Source organism: Cervus canadensis, chromosome 5 (genome assembly GCF_019320065.1).
Source record: "Cervus canadensis isolate Bull #8, Minnesota chromosome 5, ASM1932006v1, whole genome shotgun sequence".
NCBI classification, from domain to species: Eukaryota; Metazoa; Chordata; class Mammalia; order Artiodactyla; family Cervidae; genus Cervus; species Cervus canadensis.
The window spans coordinates 43,401,240-43,420,647 of record NC_057390.1 but is presented as its reverse complement, the minus strand read 5'-3'; the positions used below and the strand labels follow the sequence as shown (position 1 = coordinate 43,420,647).

Genomic DNA, 19,408 nt, shown 5'->3' with positions numbered 1-19,408 from the left:
ATAAAAATGGTATAGATGATCTTATTTGCAAAACAGATACAGAGACACAAATGTAGAGAACAAACATATGGACACCAAGGGGGATCAGGGTGGGGTGGTGGAATGAATTGAGAGATTGGGATTGATGCATATACACTACTGATACTACATATAAAATAGGTAACTAATAAGAACCTACCATATAGCACAGGGAACTCCACTCAGTGCTCTATGGTGATCTAAATGGGAAGGAAATCCAAAAAGAAGGGATATATGTATACATACTGTGCAGTAGGAACTAACACAACATTGCAAAGCAACTATTCCCCAATAAAAATTAATTTTTTAAAAAAAGTAATAGAGTTTTTGTGTGGAGGAAATGAGATACTCCATGTAAAACACTAAGAAAACCTTTGGTAAATGTTGCCCATTATTATCACAGGCTCACAGTCTCATTTAACTGAAGACTCTGGGACATAGCCTTCAGGCGTAACTCAAGTCATGAGGACCTGCCTCCCTCCAGACATACATCTTCAGAACTCCAACCAAATCCTTCAGTGAGAATACTTCTGTCTTGGTTTCTCTAGAAATCACACTGGGGCTAGGTGATTGGAAAGACTTGCATGCACTTGAAGGTATAGGTGTCAGTGGAGTGGGCAAAGGTGGGCAGCAGGCATCCCTGATAGAGGCAAAGTCACAACAGTGACTCTGTGCCCTTGGAATCTGTGTCCTGCTCTCACGGCTCAAGGTCCTAAAGTCATACACTGCTCCAAATATCCCTGCTTACTCCTACTTTGTGATTTTAGCCTGAGACTTTCAAATGCTTAACCAATAACAATTAGCATGATATCTTTCCTTAAAAATGCTTCCCGAAGAGTTTAGCTCAAGGAGACACAGAATGACATAGTAAATAGGAAAGAGACACAATTTAAATTGAAAAAGCAAATGAAAATATCCTCTACATGCCCATCCAGTGCCAGTGAAAGGGACAAAGCTCACAAATATATAGAACAGAATACACATGGACTTTACCATTAGACTGCGCAGAGCTCAGATCTCTGTCCCAGCTGTTTTCAAAGGATCCCAGGCGATTTCCTATGTTGTGACATAGGTGGCAATTTCTTTTCCTAAAGAAGAGGAAACCTCCCTCCAACACACACACGTACACCTTCACAAATTTAATCTCCAGAGAGTACCCCTCTTGTATGGCTTTCACAAGACATATAATTTTATATCTATATATAAAATGTAGATCATAACATCTGCCTCACAGGGTTATTATAAAGAATGGAAAGACCAACACTCACACAAAGTATTACATTGCACACTTCCTGGCACATGGAAGATCTTTGATCAATGTTAGTTCACCTTCCCTCTGGTCACATGAAAGGTCCTTGATCAATGTCAGGTCAATTTCTCTCTGATCACGTGGAAGGTCCGTGGTTAGTTAGTTCACCTTCCCTCTGATCCGACTAGTTTATTTTTACTGCGATATTGCAGCTGACATTTAAGTACAAATACCTCCGGGTTAAATAGAAGGTTAAAAGTTTTGAATCTTCCTGAAAGTAAAATAAACCAGGCAGGCACTTTATGTATCAAGGTATTAAATAGCATCACCTTAAGTGAGGAGCTGAGAGCAGGTTGTCCTCCTGGAGGCTTAAACCAGTCTAGGGGCTCTGACCAGTACAATGTTCGCTATCTCACACATGACAAGCAGCAACCCCAGACTCACAGTTTTATTTTCTTCAGGAGGCAGCTCCTCAGGGCAGACTTGACCTCACTTACCAACACCTGGTAGCCATGGTTCTGAATGACACTCTAGGTTTTGCAGTCAATGTGTTCTTGATTGTTTGGAGGCAATCATGTTTCTGAGCATGATTTCCATAGAGGGGACTCAGGAGGCCTTCCAAGTCTCCCTGGCTTGCTTTCCTGCCAGCAGGATTCAGGCTCCCAGAAGGAGGCCATCAAAAACACAGATGTCACACGGGTGGAGACAGCATTGAGGCCAGCACATCATGTTTAACTCCAGGTTTTTCTTGAATTTTATTTTATTCTGATAATCCAAAAACTGGGGAAGTTAAGCCCATCTCTCATTCAAAACCAATACACTCATAAGAGAAAAGAAAAATGATATGTCCTTGGTCATCTATTTAGATCAAGCATTATCACCCACACCCCTTAACACCAAAGTTCAGCAACTGAGTCAGAGCAACAGCTGGAGCCAATGGGAACCTCCGTGTCGTTGGCTTAGTGATGCTTCTGCAGGGTCTAAGGACTCAGTACCTCCCAAGGGAAGCATCTCAGGAATTTGCATTTTCAAAAAGCTTTCCAGCTGATCCTCAGGTAGCCTCAGCATTTGGCATTTGCTTATCCTCTTTACATACATGCCAGTCCTGCCAGCAGGTATTGAGAATAAATGAATGTTGCAGACAGTGTTTCACACTATTTAACAGTTGGGAAACAATTAGAAATGAGCTCAGTCATGTTGGGCTGCCCTCTCTGTCTTTATCTGCTCCCTTCACCTTGCCCCCAGGTTGGTAACTTACAATCACCTAGCACAACCATGAGGAGATGAGAAAGAAGACAACAAAATTTTTATTTTTATTAAGAATTATAGATTTACAGGAAATATAATGATGATTCAGGCAGTGGAGGATGCCTTGTTATATTGGGTGATGGTGAAAGTTCTGCTTCTCATTTGGCCACCTCTGACTCCACCCAGGAGAAAAAGCAGTGTGCTTCATTACTACTGGGTGGGGGTGGATGTTTAGCATCCCACATGGCCTCCACTGATACCCTTGTGAGAGGGTTTTCTTATTAACGAGTAGAGAGGACAGTGCCAGCTTCCCATAGGTCTTCTGGGGGAAGATGAGACATCCTGAGCAAGGATGGAAGTTGTGGTTACCCACCTGACCATGGTTGACAGGGGTGGGGCTAGGGTCATGTTTTTCCCATGATGTTTGGAAGGAGTAGGGTGGTGTCTTAGTCCATTCAGGCTGCTACCAAAGAATACTATAGACTGGGTGGCTTATAAAGAAGAAAAATGTCTTTTTTGCAGTTCTAGAGGCTGGGAAGTCCAAGATCAAGGCACTGGCAGTTTCAGTATTTGATGTGCATCCAGACTTCCTGGTTCACAGACTGAGGTGTCTTCATGTTCAAAAACCTTCAATCACCCTAGGATAAATGCTTGCAAGATACTAAGTTTTGAAAAAAAGATTAAGACTTCCCTGGTGATACAGTGAATAAGAATCCCCCTGCTCATTCAAAAGAGCAATGAAGACCCAGCACAGCCAAAAATAATAAATAAATAGATTAATTAATTTAAAAATAAAAAGAGGTTAAACTGTGACTTTACACAGTAATATTAACTTTGTGAGACCTGGTGGAAAGAATTTTATCTTAATGGCTACTAATACTTAGTTCTCCCATGTGGTGCTAGTGGTAAACAACCCACCTGCCAATGCAGGAGACATAAGAGATGCTAGTTTAATCCCTGGGTGGGGAAGATCCTCTGGCAGAGACATGGCAACCCACTCCAGTATTTTTGCCTGGAGAATCCCATGACCAGAGGAGCCTGGTAGGTTACAGTCCATAGGGTCGCGAAGAGTCGGACACAGCTTAACACGCGCTCATTAATACTTATCCCTGAAGTCTTCTGGGACTTCTTCCCAAACTTCTTTTCTGACTCACTTCCTATTAGAGATATTAGCTTTTTCTACACACATCCTTACACTACTGCTTTCTCAAACATAGCTTAACATTTTCCACAATTCTGTATCTTTGCTTTAATTATAAAATATAAGGATTCAATGCCTTGTGGGGCCCCCAGTGGGGAAGAAGACTTAAATGGGTCCAAAATAAATTCAAAGTTCCAGGAAAGTATAAAAAGTTATTAAGTCACCCCCCAACCCCATCATCAACTCCTGAGGCCACTGCCCCTTTGCAGCTTCACCACCCCTCAGCCTGCAGACTGCCTGCCAATCGGTGCCTTCCTCCACCTCAGCCTGTGTGCACCTAGTCACTCAGTCATGTCTGATTCTTTGTGACCCCGTGGACTGTAGCCCACCAGGCTCTTCTGTCCATGGGACTCTCCAGGCAAGAATACTGGAGTGGGGTCTGAGCCACCAGGGAAGCCCTCAGCTGCCAGCTATTGATTCTGACCTGTTGCCACCCGGATACAACTTGGGGAGGAACTGATGGCAAACGCACACTGTGATTGCCCAAGGCCTTAATCTGCTTTTCCACTTGGGGCTGGAAAAAGTTAGGAAAGGGAGGTGCCTGGAGTTTGATAAGGAGTTAAGTTATCTTGCCTGCTGGTTAATAGCTAACTGGTTAAGAGCTAACTTTATTGCCCAGGTTTGCATAGCTGTTGACCTTTCCCATGGCAAGAAAAGAGGAGCTTGCTTTCACTGCAAAGGCAATAGAAGAACAAAATCTGCAACAGACAAAGATGCCCAAGGAAACCTGATCTTCAAGGCTATCTGCAGTGTTCCCTGCACTCAGTGGTTAAGAAGGAATTTAATGATTAGAACCAATAGATCACATGTCAACTCAGCAAATATTGATTCAGGATTGCCTATGTATCTGGACCAGCCCAAGGTGTTGAGCAAAGGAAGCTTCCTGATGCTGAGAGGCCTTCAACTGGGGTGCCAGGGAACAGCTAGTCCCCAAGTCTGGCTTTTGGTGTCATCCACTTATTTGTGTGTGTATGTGTTGAATCGTGCCTGACTTTCTGCAAGTCCATGAACTGTTGCCCACCAGGCTTCTCTGTCCATGGAATTTTCCAGGCAAGAATATGGAGTCAGTTGCCATTTCCTTCTCCAGGAGGTCTTTCTGACCCAGGGATCGAACCCATGAGTCTTGCATCTCCTTCACTGGCAGGAAGATTCTTTAGCAGTAGCGCCACCTGGGAAGCCCCGACATGGGAAAGATTTATTGCTAAATTCCAAGCCCTTGCAGATTGTCAGCAATGGTAAAGAAGCTGACTACGAATTAGGAGCCTTCAGGGCCTGCCCTTGGCAAATTCCTGCTGTGCTGAGGGCTAAGTCACTTCAGTCGTATCTGTCTCTTTCCAATCCCATCGACAGGCTTCTCTGTCCATGGGATTCTCCAGGCAAGAATACTGGAGTGGGTTGCCATTTCCTTCTTCAGGGATCTTCCTGACCCAGGGATCGAACTGGCATCTCTTATGTCTCCTACATTGGCAGGCGGGTTATTTACCACTAGCTAGACTTTGGCAAACATGATTTGGGCCCAGTGGAAGAAGCAGTCAGAGTGCAAGGACTGGTCCACTTTCCCAGATCACAGGAGAACTAAGTCAGCACTGCCAGCCTCTTGCTGAGTTGCTGACAACACTCTTTGGACCTCGTCTCAAGTCCCTGTCTATGAGGAAAGCTCCAAAGAAAGGAAAGAACATCCCTGGGGACAAACACCCCATTCTGGCACATCATGACCCTGTGGGACATTTGTGTGGGGCGAAGCTGTCTTTTTAAAGGGTTCTGTCTCTTGTCTTCTAAATTAATTGACACACTGCTTTCAAACTGTGGTGCTGGGGAAGACTCTTCAGCGTCTCTCGGACAGCAAGGAGATCCAACCAGTCAATCCTAAAGGAAATCAGCCCTGAATATCCTTTGGAAGGACCGATGTTGAAGCTGAAGTTCCAATACTTTGGCCACCTGATGGAAGAGCTGACTCATTGAAAAAGACCTTGATGCTGGGAAATATGGAGGACAGGAGGAGAAGGGGATGACAGAGGAAGAGATGGTTGGGTGCATCATAGACTCAATGGACATGAGTTTGAACAAACTCTGGGAGACAGTGAAGGACAGGGAAGACTGGTGTGCTGTAGTCCATGGGGTCAAAAAGAGTCAGACTTGACTGAATTACTGAACAACCAGCAATAATTAAGACTCCAGCCTACCTTTATACTCAGATTTGCAAGTATAAATTGGGTACTCTATTCTTAGATATGAAAGGAGAAGTATCCTAAGTAAATAATTCAGGTGACTATGACTAGTTATTTAAACAGTTCTTTAAAAAGTTAGTCTGCCTTCCCAATTAATTATAGGACAGAAGCTATGTTTTACATTTACAGCTTGACTCTGTAAAAATAAATTTTTATATTGAAGTATAGTTGATTTACAGTGCTGTGTTAGTTTCAGGTGTATATATAGCAAAGTGATTCAGTTATATATATATGTGTATATATATATATATCTCCATTCTTTTTCAGATTCTTTTTCCATATAGATTATTACAGAATATCGAGTAGAGTTCTCTGGGCTATACAGTGGGTCCTTGCTAATTATCTATTTTATATATGGGTAGATAGATAGTGCTGTAGATAGTGTTAGTCACTCAGTCATATCTGACATTGCAACCCCATGAACTGTAGCCCACCAGACTCCTCTGTCCATGGAATTCTCCAGGAAAGAATACTGGAGTGGGTAGCCATTCCCTTCCCCAGGGGAATCTTCCCCACTCAGGGTGGAGCCTGGGTCTCCTGCATTGCAGGCAGATTCTTTACTGTGTGAGCTGCCGGGGAAGCCCATGTTTTATATATGGTAGTGTGTATATTATACAGTTGACTCTAAGTGATCAGAAATCTAAAACCAAAGTTGGCACAGCTGCATCACTCCTGGAGGCTCTAGAAGAGAAACCTTTTCTTTTCCAACTTCTAGAGGCCATCCCCATTCCTTGGCATATGGCCCCTTCCCTCATCTTCAAAGTGCATCTCTCCAAACTCTGCTTCCTTCCTCTCACTTCTTTTTTCCTTTGATTCTCTTGCCTCCCTCCTGTAAAGACCCTTAAGTTTACATTGGGCCCATCTGGATAATCCAGGATAATTTCCCCCATCTCAAGATCTTTAATCACATTTGTGAAATTCATCTAGGCAGGTAAAAAAACTGCCAAATTGCTTTTCAAAGTGATTCTGAAGTCCCACCCTCCATATGTGAGAGTTTCAGTTTCAGCAGTATTTTTAACACTGTAACCTGCTTACTTTGGTTCCTGTGGTAGGCATGCCTTCACAGCATCACTTTGCCTGTCCTTCTGTGTCAATACCGCCTCATGGAGGAGGGCACGTGTGTCTAGCCCTAGGTAATGAATCATGACGGTACCAAGTCATTTGCAACAATCTTGTTTCCTTCCTTCTCAGCCTCGTTTTCAGCTAGATGTAAACTTTGGACCCTGTTCCAGCCAAAGACACATAGACAGCGAAATTGTTAGTCACTTAGTCACGTCCAACTCTTTTGTGACCCCATGGACTGTAGCTGGCCAGGCTCCTCTGTCTGTGGAATTCTCCAGGCAAGAATGTTAGAGTGGATTGCCTTTCTCTTCTCCAGGGGATCTTCCCAACCCAGGGGCTGAACTCAGGTCCCCTGCATTGCAGGCAGATTCTTTACCATCTGAGCCACTAGGGAAGCCCAAAGGGGAAATCTAAACTGATGTAGAGGCTTCTGGAAGAGCTTTTGCTCTTCCTCTGTAAAGAGGTAAATACATCCTTTGACTTTATTCCCTTATTTCTCTCTTGTATGTGCACATGATGGCTGGGACTGCAATAACCCTATTGCCATCGTAATGAAAAGGCCGAGAATCATAGGAACACATGGCATTAATAACTCCCAACAAGCCTGTTCAATTAAGTCACTGTTAATTGGGTGTTCTGCTACTTGCTGTTGAACACAATTCTTATGGATACCACGTTTTCCCTTCACTACTACAAGGAAGACTAGCAGAGTTAATGCAGTTTTCTTTCTTCTCTTCATTTTTGATTTACGGTCCAGATATCTATATTTCAGTCATTTATCTAGGTTTTTGTGGGGGGGAGGACGTCATCGTGAGAGATAATGAAAAGTTAGTGCGTGTTGGGTTTGCTAAACGCATCCAGTGCTCACTGAAATCTCATGTATTTTTACCTTCATGAGTTGGACAATCTTTATTTTAAATAGGGGCAAAATAAAGTAATTAGCCTCCAACTAATATAAATAAAAAAAAAAGAAGCCCCCCCCCCAAAAAAAATAAAAAATAAAAGGTAAAAAATAAATAAATAAATAGGGGCAAAAGCTGACTGGGAAACTTTCTGGATATAGAGTACGGATTAAAAAGGCAGATGTGTAGAGTGGGCAATGCCATTCATGAGGCATACCAGGACCAGAACAAAAAAATCTGTTCAAACTTATGCCTTTTTGGAAAAGTCTTGGAATTTATTGACTCATACAACCAAACTTTGGAAAAAGAAAGACAGCTTTAGAGATAATGATCTTGACATGAAAAGCCACAGAGATGCTAGGCTGAGTTCACGTCCCATTAGTGCATCTCTGTGTGGCCAACTGTGGCCTTCCCTTTTCAGAGGAGAATAGGGCCTCCAGGAGCTCCAGACACATCCTAACAGCACATGGCTAAAGAGGAAGAGAAGATTCTCCCTCCAGGTGCACCTTTTGAGATCCAAGAGAAAGACTCTGACATCCCAACTTGAATCAGGTACTTACCTCTCCTTGTTGTTTATCCTGTTTGGATGTTCTAGCTTCTGTCTTTTGTGTGAGACTTTCCCTGAATTGTCTAATAATTCTTAGTTGTATGCTTATTTCTGAAAGAGGATCTAAAAACACAACTGGAACCTCCGCGCGCCCATTTGGAGCGTGTTCAAAGACCATCCCTACAAGGTTTATCTGACTGGACCACTAAGATGTAGAACCTCCACTCCCCATATGTTCAGGTTGTTCCCCTTGGGCTGGTAAAATTCCCCAAAGAAGATTCTCCCAGTCTCCTGAACGGAAGGGTATAACTGCTAATGTTTTGAGACTAGGGTGACATCTTGGTTTGCTCAGGACTGCATTGGTTTTGAAACGCCAAGTCTCCACCCTGGAAACACCTGCAGTCCCAGAAAACTGAGATGGTTGGACACCCTAGGCCATTATTCTGGGAATTAAGTGGGAAAAGAGGGTTGGGTGATCTCCTCATTTGGTATGCACATATTCAGGTCGTCTCACTATTTTCAGTATTGTGTGCATGTGTGTGTGCTAAGTCGCTCCATTTGTGTCCGATGGATCCTGTGTCCCCATGGATAGTGACCCACCCTCAAATGTGCATATTATATATCAGTCTAGAGGCTATTTTACTCACTCCAGAGTATAAGTTTTCAGTCTTCTGCTGGGTTTGGGGAGGGTGGACCAGATTTGAAGACCTGACCACTTCCTTGTCAGTCAGCCAACATCCTTATTTAAAGGCCCTATTTCCAGAGATATCTGATACCACTGATTTCAGAGGCTTTGGGGATTCTCTAGTGCCCATCAGGTTGGACATTATCCTTCTCCACAACAGCTTAGACTATCATTTTTGTGTTTGTTTAAAACCACTTACCACTCATATTTCTGCTTTCTAGAATCCAGATTTTTATACCTATTGTCTCTTCTCGCATTCTCCTAATTTCTCTGAGTTTATAACTTTAAAAAATCTTTTGTACAGTTGTAGGGAGGGATGAAAGTAGTTGGGTATATTCAAAATGCCACATTTGCCCAAGAGTCTATAAGAATAATCTTTTCAAACAATTTTTAGTCAAATATCTCAGTGCCTTGGGCAAGTGTAAGTTTCAGAACTTCCTGCTATTGTCTACTACATGTCACTCACTGTCTTCTTACCATTTGCAAACACAATTACTAGACTCTGGTATTAGCTCACCTATTTCCAACTTGTCTAAAGACCGAAAATGATGATATAAACTATAAAATGTCTACAGAGGCAAAAAATTGACAGCAATGAGACATTTCCCAGGAGATTTAATCTAACTGAAGTTAGAATTGTAGTTTGTCCTGACTTGGTGAGTCCTTTTTTATATTTTTATTTACTACATTATATTTATTCACTGTAGCAGGAGTCAGCAAACTTTGTCTTTAAAGGACCAGATAGTAAATATTTGTGGGTCAGATAGTCTCTGTCACAACTATATGACTCTGCTGGTATAGTGCAAAAATAGCTATAGTAAATATGTAAATATGATGACAGAGGACAAGGTGGTTGGATGGCATCACTGACTCAATGGACATGAGTTTGAGCAAGCTCCAGGAGATGGTAAAGGACAGGGAAGCCTGGCGTGCTGCAGCAGTCCATGGGGTCGCAAAGAGTCAAATGCGACTGAGTGACTGAACAACAAATATGTCAGTAAATGATCATGGCTGTATTCCAGTAAAACTTGGTGTACAAAAACAGGCAACAGTCTGGATTTGCCTCATGGGGTGGTACTTGCTAACCCCTGCTCTATGCTCTTAAGATTCTGACCTCATATCCAACATGTGGCAGGAGGAGGGGTGGTTCTCATGCCAACAGAAAATTCTTAGACACCAGCTAAGTCTCCACAATCCAACTCAGTTCTGACAAAGATTTACCTGGAGACAGTGTTGGACACCACAGGTTAAGGGCTCAGTCCCACAAACCTGCCCCCTCTCTGCCACTCTGCCCACTGGTGGGTACATGCTAAGTTGCTTTAGTCGTGTCTGACTCTTAGTAACCCTATGGGTTGTAGACCGCAGGCTGCTCTGTCCATGGGATTGTCAGGCAAAAATACTGGAGTGGGTTGCCACGCCCTCCTCCAGGGGATCTTCCCAACCCAGGGATCAAACCCACATCTCCTGTGTCTCCTGCAGTGCAAATGCTGAGCCACTGGGGAAGCCCAGATTGGAGGTTCCTATGGTCTCTCTGAGCTCAAGGGACCAGCAGTGGTCACATGTGAATGACCTGAGGCTCTCTGGGACCATCAGCATTGATTTGTTTACTGAATCCATGTTCTTTATAATGTCGCATTTGACAAAGATCCTAATATCTATTTTGAGGAAGAAAAAGGAGGCTTTAGTAAAATTTCCTGAGAAACCAAAGTCATTTTCCTACTATTCTTGTTATGTCACACCTCATCTACATTCTCACTTTCACTTCTGGGAGCCAGTTTTAGGGTAGAATTACTAGGAGTTCTGCAAAAATATTAATACCATACCAAAGAAACTGGATGGTTGAAAGGGGGGGTTTCAAAGAAGAAAGATTAAAGGCAAGACATTTCTGCTCTCAAATAATTTTATTTTTTAATCTAAGTGTGTCACTGCTTTCATTCTAAATTTGAGAGATTTGTAATCTTGCAAGGTGTTTGTCTATTTTATTTACTTATTTTTGGCTGTGCTGGGCCTTTGTTGCTGCATGTGGGCTATCTCTAGTGAGTGGCTACTCTCAAGTTAACGGTGCACAGGTTTCTCATTGCAGAGGCTTCTCTTGTTTCAGGGCAAGGATTCTAGGGCGCATGAGCTTCAGTAGTTGCAACTCTCAGGCTCACTAGTCGTGGTACATGGGTTTAATTGTCCCTTAGCCTGTGGAATCTTCCCGGACCAGAGATAGAATCTGTGTCCCCTGCATTGGGAAGTATATTCTTAACCACTAGACCACCAGGGAAGTCCTTCAAATATTTTAGAAGAGATCATGGGGGCAATTTAAAGAACTGGCTAGAAAGTATATTTTGACATCTACCAAAAGAAAAGAATCTTTCAGACAACTAGAACTGTTCAGCAGTGGCATAGAAGTCACACATTTTCTGTAGCTGGAAGTGATCAGAGATGAAAAGCCCACCTTTTAAACACCATTCCTGCCTTGTGTATCCAGCAGACCTACTGGACAACCATTCTGATCTCTTTAACAGAATTTAATTTGATATGCAGTGAGTCACCTGAGAATTATTAAAATACAGACTGATTCAGGCGATCTGGGGCAGGACCTGAGATCCCACAATTTAACAAGCTCCTGGGGTGTGGGGGGATGGCAATGCTGCTGGCTCATGGTGGAGCACACCTTGAACAGCAAGGACTTGTGACTGAGGCCCTTGGACTTGGTTGGACATTGGAATCACACAGGGAAGAGGTCATTAGATAAAACCCTGATGCTTGGGTCTCTCTCTCTTAGAGAGTTTAATTAGCATGGCATCTGGCTTGGGCATCAGGGTGTTTAAAAACTCTCTTAGTCAGTCTCAACACACACATAATGTTTTTGGCCTTTCAGAAACATTCAACACTGGCTCAGAGATCACTTCTATAAAAATCTTTAATTGGAATATAATTATCTGGGCTTGGGCGGGACTTCTCATTCATGAATAATTAACATTGGTTCAACATTTTGGAGGAAAACTTTGTAGTTATTATTATTAGATCTCATAATGTGTGGGACATTAGATCGTAGAATGCCCCAAGTCCCTTCCAAATCTAAGAAGAAAAGCTATTTTTGTTGCTGCTGTTACTGTTTAGTGGCAAAGTCGTGTCTGATTCTTTGCAGCCCCATGGCCCGTAGCTCACGAGGCTTCTCTGCCCATGGGATTGCCCAGGCAAGAATATTGCAGTGGGTTGCCGTTTCCTACTCCAGGTGATCTTCGGGACCCAGAAATCAAACTCCTGCCGGTGGATTCTTTGTCCCTGAGCCACGTGGGAAGTTCAAACGCTGGGCTTCAAATCCACCTTTGGCAGTACATCCAATTGACCACAGGGTGGCGATAGAGCAACAGAATATGATACCATCACCGCCGCCACCCCATCACCACTTAGAGTGGGCAGAGTTCCCAACTCGGAGCCAGGATTGAGCGCAGACTCCTTTGAAAATCAAACAGCTGGGAACAAAACATGATTACAATTTTTTTGTAGGTATTTTTAAAATTAGTTTATATTGGAATATAGTTGCAACACAAAGTTGTGTCACTTTCTACTGTTTAGCAAAGTGAATCACCTGAACACTGATCTCCCCTCTCCTGATTTCCTTCCTGTTCCGGTCACCACAGCGCATTAAGTAGCGTTCCCCTGTGCTATACAGTAGGTCCTTATTAGTTATCTATTTTATACACAGTATCATTCACATCAATCCCAATCTCTCAATTCCTCCCACCCATGAACACAATTTTAAGCAGTTTTACAGACCCTGAAACTAAACTGTGAACAGTCAAGATTAAAGATGGGTTATCCCACCACACCATATAAATTATAAGGAGCCTGACCACCCCCATGTCCATCCTTATCTGCGGCTGAGCTTACTTCCTGCTTCACAGAGGAAAAAGAAGGAATCTGGCCCGAATCTACCAATCCGTCTAATCTACTTCCACCTTCCTTCCCTCCACATGGAGGAAAGTGTGTCTTGTTTACACTGATGGCTAAATCCTCCACCTGTGTCCCTGCTCCATTCACCCTGGCCTCCACCAAATTCATGGTCCCTCTATTTTATGCTCTCATACATTTTCTTTGTTAACTTAAAAATAACTCACTTTTCTAGACAAGAATACTGGAGTGGGTAACCATTCCCTTCTTCAGGGGATCTTCCCGACCCAGGGATCAAACCTGGGTCTCCCAACTGAGCCACCGTCTGCTTTTTTGTATACAAAAGCAGTATACAGCTTTTATTTTTAAATATACAGAAGAGCAAAGAGTATAAAATACCCACAAATCTCATAAACTACTATATTTTTCTTCCATATAGTTTGCTGAGTTTACATACATTTCTGCTTGTAAAAATATAATCATGTTATGCAAACTGTTTTATGACCTATTTAATGTAACATCTTTTAATCTTCATACATTTTCACTTGCAGATGTGATTCCTAGCCAGAGATGTTCATTTGATTTACATATAGAGATTTTTAAGCTTATATTTGCCTAAACGCCAATATCAAAGATTCCTATTTATCAGGTCTGGCATGAGTCTGGAAATCTGTGTGTTTAGAAAAGCCTCGCATGATTTTTGGGCTTCCCTGGTGGCTCAGATGGGAGACCAGGGTCCAATCCCTGGGTTGGGAAGGTCTCCTGGAGAGGAGGATGGCTACCTACTCCAGTATTCTTGCCTAGAGAATCCCATGGAAAGAAGAGCCCTGAGGGCTACAGTCCATGGGCTGGCAAAGAGTGAGACGTGACTCAGTGACTAATACTTTCACACTTCCAAGTGATTTTGAAGTGTACTTCTAGGAATAATTGTTACTTTTTTAAAAAGTTTGTGCATACAATTTTATTATTTCTTGGATAAATTTTACTAAAGTATAGCTTACACACAATTGGCTACACACACTTTATGTATACAGTTTGGTTTTTAAAAAAATTTTTTTGCCATAACATTGGTATATGACATAAATCTCAAGTATATAACATTGTACACATTATTTCAACTTCTGTATACACTACAGTGTGCTCACCATCAAAAATTTAGTTTCCACCCATCATCATAGAGTTGACCCCCATTTTCTCCTTCCCATCACCTGCAGTCTCCCTGGCAATCACATCTCTGCTCTCTGTAATACCTATGCTTTTATTTTTGTTTGCTTTGGTTTGTTCATTTATTATTATTATTTTATATCCCATATATGAATGAGTGAAATAATATGGTCTCTGTCTTTTTCTGTCTTATTTCACTTAATACCCTCAAGATCCATACTTATTGTCTCAAATGGCAAGATCTTATTTTTTATGGCTGAGTAGTATTCCATTGTGTATACATACCATATCTTCTTTATCCATTCATCATTCACAGGCTCTTATGTTATTTCCATATTTTGGCTATTGTAAATAATGCTGTGATGAACATAGGGGTGAATATATTTTTTCTAATATATTAGAAATATGTATTCTTTGCATAAATAGCCAGAAGTGGAATAGCTGGACCACACACTAGTTGTGTTCTCAATTTTTTGAGGAATCTCTATATGTTTTTTATTCTATGGTGATTGCACCAATTTACATTTCCATCAGCAGTACTCTATTGTTATGATTCTCTTATTCTTGTGACTTTAGCAATACAGTTAAAATAATGTGCCTTGGAGTTTATCCAAATACACAGGAGTTTTGCTTCAGGAATTTTTAAGAATATAGTCTACCATACCTCCAGTAGCAGAATTCCATGACTAATATTTTGGAACTTTAACTTAAATTTCATGAATCTGAATGTGTATCTTAGCTCTACAATTTACCACTTCTGGAGTGATCTTTGGTAAATCAACCTCTTTAAACCTCAATTTCCTTTTTGGTGGAGTAGGTACAATAATACCTCTAAAACAATATGAGCTGTTGCAATGAACAGTATTAATAGTAGAAAACATTTCACAAAGGTCCAGCATATAAAACTTAACTTAGTGCTCAATAAATTTTAACCATTTTCACTTAGTATTACTGCTGTCATAATCTATTCTTGTAAATCTTTTGTAGCCTAGTTCTTTAGCTATGAGATAGGAATTTCAGGTTTGTTGGATGTATTTGAGAGAGTAAATGAAAAATATATAGCATAGTACCTGGCACATAAGAAGCACTCAATAAACAGGAACAATCATTGCTATTGAAGAAACTATGAAACAATTAACATGCAATAAACAAAGCTCCTATTTGTGTTGATACATTAAGTATTCAATAGGGCTGAATAGCAATCCACTCCAGTATCCTTGTCGGGAAAATCCCATGGACAGAGGAGCCTGGCAGGCTACAGTCCATGGGGTGGCAAAGAGTCGGACACGACTGAAGTGACTGGGTATGTATGTATTTGATAATTAAGATGACATCTTGCCACATCAAAAAAAATAAGTTGTGAGAGATTTGATGATTAATGTTCAATATAGCCATACCTTCATAAAACTCTATGTGTCCATGTCTCCTATCCTCACCATTCTTGGCTCTAGGAATGAAATCCTTAGCTTCATAAGCTAACATTAGAATACAGACACCTTCATCTACTAAAAAAGGGATTCTTGACCTGAAGAGCAATAGGTTTTTGTCTCCCATTGCATAACTTTGAAAGGAACAGGTAAAAATATTCATTGCACATCCAAAATGTAATCTATTTTGGGAGGTGTGTCTCACATTACATATTATTATAATATGCTTTGATGTATATTGGGTTGGTTTTGAATTTTTTTCATTACTAGTTTGTATTTTATTCACTCTGATTGATTACCTATTACCTGTGTGTACCTTATGATATCTACATTTGAGTTTTTTAATTATTTCTAAACTGAAGTTCCTCTCTTGCTGTTTCCTAGTCCTGATTAAGGATTAAGAGATTTTTATTCTATATTGTATTTGTATTCTGTATTGTATTGTATTGTATTGTATTGTATTCTATACCAGGGCTAGGTGCCTGACCTGGAGTAAGTCTCAGCGCTCTTTTTAATGAAATGGGGAAGCAGTTGGATTGAGTGGTCTGTTATATCCCTTCAGCTTTAATGTAACATGTCTCTCCACTTTGTAGACATGTAAAATACATACCTGAGTATTTTAAGATTGATAAATAGCATGTTGTGAGTTTAATACGTAGAGCACTCCATATACAGCTTTGCATTCAAAGCAGGAAACACATACCAAGGTTAAAACAAAAAGGACCAAAAAGGAAAAAGTAAAACAATGACTTTCAGAGGTGATTATGTTATTTTTGAGGGGAGGCTGAAAACCAAGACTCTGTCATCTGGTGGAATATTTACCCCAGATAGGTGAAAGGACTGCTTCCCCTGATCAATAACTGGGATAAGGCATCTAAAGTAAGCAACTGCATGGGGCATCCATGGGGTTGCTTCCATATAGCATTACCAGCAGTCATTTGGAGACTTGTTGATTGCTGTGTGTTTAATCCGTCAGTCCTGTCCGATTCTTTTGTGACCCATGAACTGGAGTCCGTCTGGTTCCTCTGTCTACTGGATTTCCCAGGCAAGAATACTGCCACAAGTTGCCATTTCCTCCTCCAGGGGATCTTCCCCACCTAGGGATTGAACCCTTCTCTTTAAATCTTCTCCATTGGCAAGCAGATTCTTTACCACTGCACCACCTTAATGTGTTAGTCGCTCAGTCATGTCTGACTCTTTGTGACCCCATGGACTGTACAGCCTGCCAGGCTCTTCTGTCCATGGGATTTTCCAGGCAAGGATACTGGAGTGGGTTGCCATTTCCTTCTCCAGGGGATCTTCCCGACCCAGGGATCGAACCCGGGTCTTCTGCATTGCAGTCAGATGCTTTACCATCGGAGCACCACCTTAATTGGTGGGTCTAAAAGCCATAGGGGCTTCCTAGGTGCTGCTAGTGGTAGAAAATCCGCCTGCTAATGTAGGAGAGACATGAGAGATACAGGTTCAATCCCTGGGTCAGGAGGATCCCCTGCAGGAGCGCATGGCAACCCACTCCTATTCTTGCCTGGAGAATCCCATGGACAAAGGAACCTGGTGGGCTACAGTTCATAGAGTCTCAAAGAGTCAGGCACGACTGAAATGACAGCATGCATGCAAATACCATGCAAGATCCAGGGTCTGTTTTGGTGAATATAGTGCAGAGACCAAGTAATATGGACTTGCTATGCCTGACACTAAGGACACTAAATTACCTTTCAGGTAGAAAAGAACATAAGTATAAAGGACAGGGTGAAGTTTGAGGGGAACAACCCGCATTCCTAGTGTTTTAGGACACTCTTGGGAGGAGGTCAATGGGTGGGGCAGAGATGCAGGACGGTCGCTCTCTCGGAGAGCGGGGCCTTAACTGTCTACAAAAGCACTTGATTTTTCTAACCAGACAAAGCTGGATTAAAGCGAATGTCAGGCAGTCTCAAACCTCTTGAAGAGCAACAGAAAACACTGCTGGAGCGGGGAGGGGCAGCGAGCGTGAGCCGCTGGCAAGCGAAGGAACAAACAGACGTAACCACCTCCTTCGGCTGCACCGCCTTCCAGCCTAGACCTCAGGAGCCTGCAGGTCTAGGGCTGGCTCTCCACCAAACAGCGACGACGTAAATATTCTGACACAGTCATTGGCTCAACTGCCCAGCACAACCCTGGACTCAGAAGCTGAGCAGCAGTTGGCTGAGGGGTTGCCAGTGGCGACAGATCCTGCACAGGCGCAGTAAGCATGAGTGGAGGTCCGGTGGCTGCTAGGCAACGGGAAACAGTCTAGGCTTAAGAGACAACTTTCTACTCCCAGATCTGTCTTTGCTCTGTCTCAGGAGACCCTCTGAGGCGGCTGCTTCTCTAGTCTGACTTGGTGAGTCCCGAGGAATCGAGCTGTGGGGCTGAACTCCGACTTCTAGGCAAGAGACTCAGCATGACCTTTGGAGTATAGAAGGAAAGGCTCAGAGAGGCAGAGAAAGTCTCATTTTAATGATACCTACTACCTACCTACCAGTTTACAGGGCTGGAAACTGGGGAATTGAAATACCAAGAGACTTGTCCAAGATCTCTCACTGAGTGGTCAGATCTGGACCTGTTTCAGTATGGTAGCCACTAGCCACACGGGGGGCCTCTTCTGAATTAAAATGTGTCCTGAAGATGAAATAATTCGAAGACGTAGTAACAAAAAGTAAAACTATTACATTAACAAGTTTTATACTGATTATATGTTGAAATGATAATATTTTAGTTATATTAAATAAAAAACATTATTAAAATTAATTTATTTTTAGACTCGCAGACTTAGAGAAGGAACCCTATGTTTGCCAGGGGGAAGTATGGGGGAAAGGGGTAGTGAGGGAGAAGTTGGGATGGGGACATGTACACACTGCTATATTTAACATGGATAACAACCAGGGACCTACTGTATAACACAGGAACTCTGCTCAATGTTACGTGGCAGCCTGGATGGGAGAGGAGTTTGGGTAAGAATGAATACATGTATATGTATGGCTGAGTCCTTTCATTGCCCACCTGAAACTATCACAACATTGTTAATTGGCTATACCCTAATACAAAATAAAAGGTTAAAAAATTCTTTTAATGTTCCTTTTTGTTTTTAAATGTGGTTACTTAAAATTTTTTAATTACATAGGAAATTTGCATTGTATTTTGATTGGCCAGTGCTGATCTAGACTAAAACCTGGACCAGCTGACACCTGGTTTAAGACCTTGTGTGTGATAATACTGTTTTTAAGAAAAGTATTTCCATCCATGTGATGGGACTGGAGTGTGAGTGTTGGTGAAAGTACAAGACCATTACAAAAGGCTCATAGTTCTAGTATTCTGGGACCTTGCTACTCAAAGTTTATGAATTAGAATCTGCTTTTTCACAAGCTTCTCAAGTGATTCTCATGCTCATAAAATCCCCCAAAGCACTATTTTATGATTTAGCCATCAACTCTTTTTTTCCCTTTACTTGGTTTATTTATAAGTATCTAGGCTAGATATCTCAGATTGCCTGTGTTAGAATTACCTTTCTTTTGAACACCACCGCCACCCTCAGAAATATTTTGCCCACTCATATGTGAGAAATGGTCTCAGTATGATTTCATTTCTATTCATCCTTCCAAATCTGCTCTAGTGGCCTACCCAGCTGGCACTAGTAATGCAGGAGAGATGTAAGAGTTATGGGTCGGGAAGATCCCCTGGAGGAGGACATGGGAACCCACTCCAGTATTCTTGCCTGGAGAATCCCATGGACAGAGGAGCCTGGAGGGCTACAGTCCATAGGGTTGCAAAGAGTTG

General features: G+C 42.0%; 1 protein-coding gene across 1 annotated transcript in view; it reads left to right on the top strand.

Annotated features, from left to right (window-relative positions):
* Window positions 1-17,849: 17,849 nt before the first annotated feature.
* Window positions 17,850-19,408, top strand: part of LOC122442477 (dynein axonemal heavy chain 6) — a 248,413-nt gene continuing 246,854 nt past the window's right edge. The window contains exons 1-2 of the mRNA XM_043470348.1: window positions 17,850-17,975; window positions 18,538-18,585. The gene's annotated coding sequence lies outside the window, so the exon portion shown is untranslated. The remainder of the gene's footprint in view (window positions 17,976-18,537; window positions 18,586-19,408) is intronic.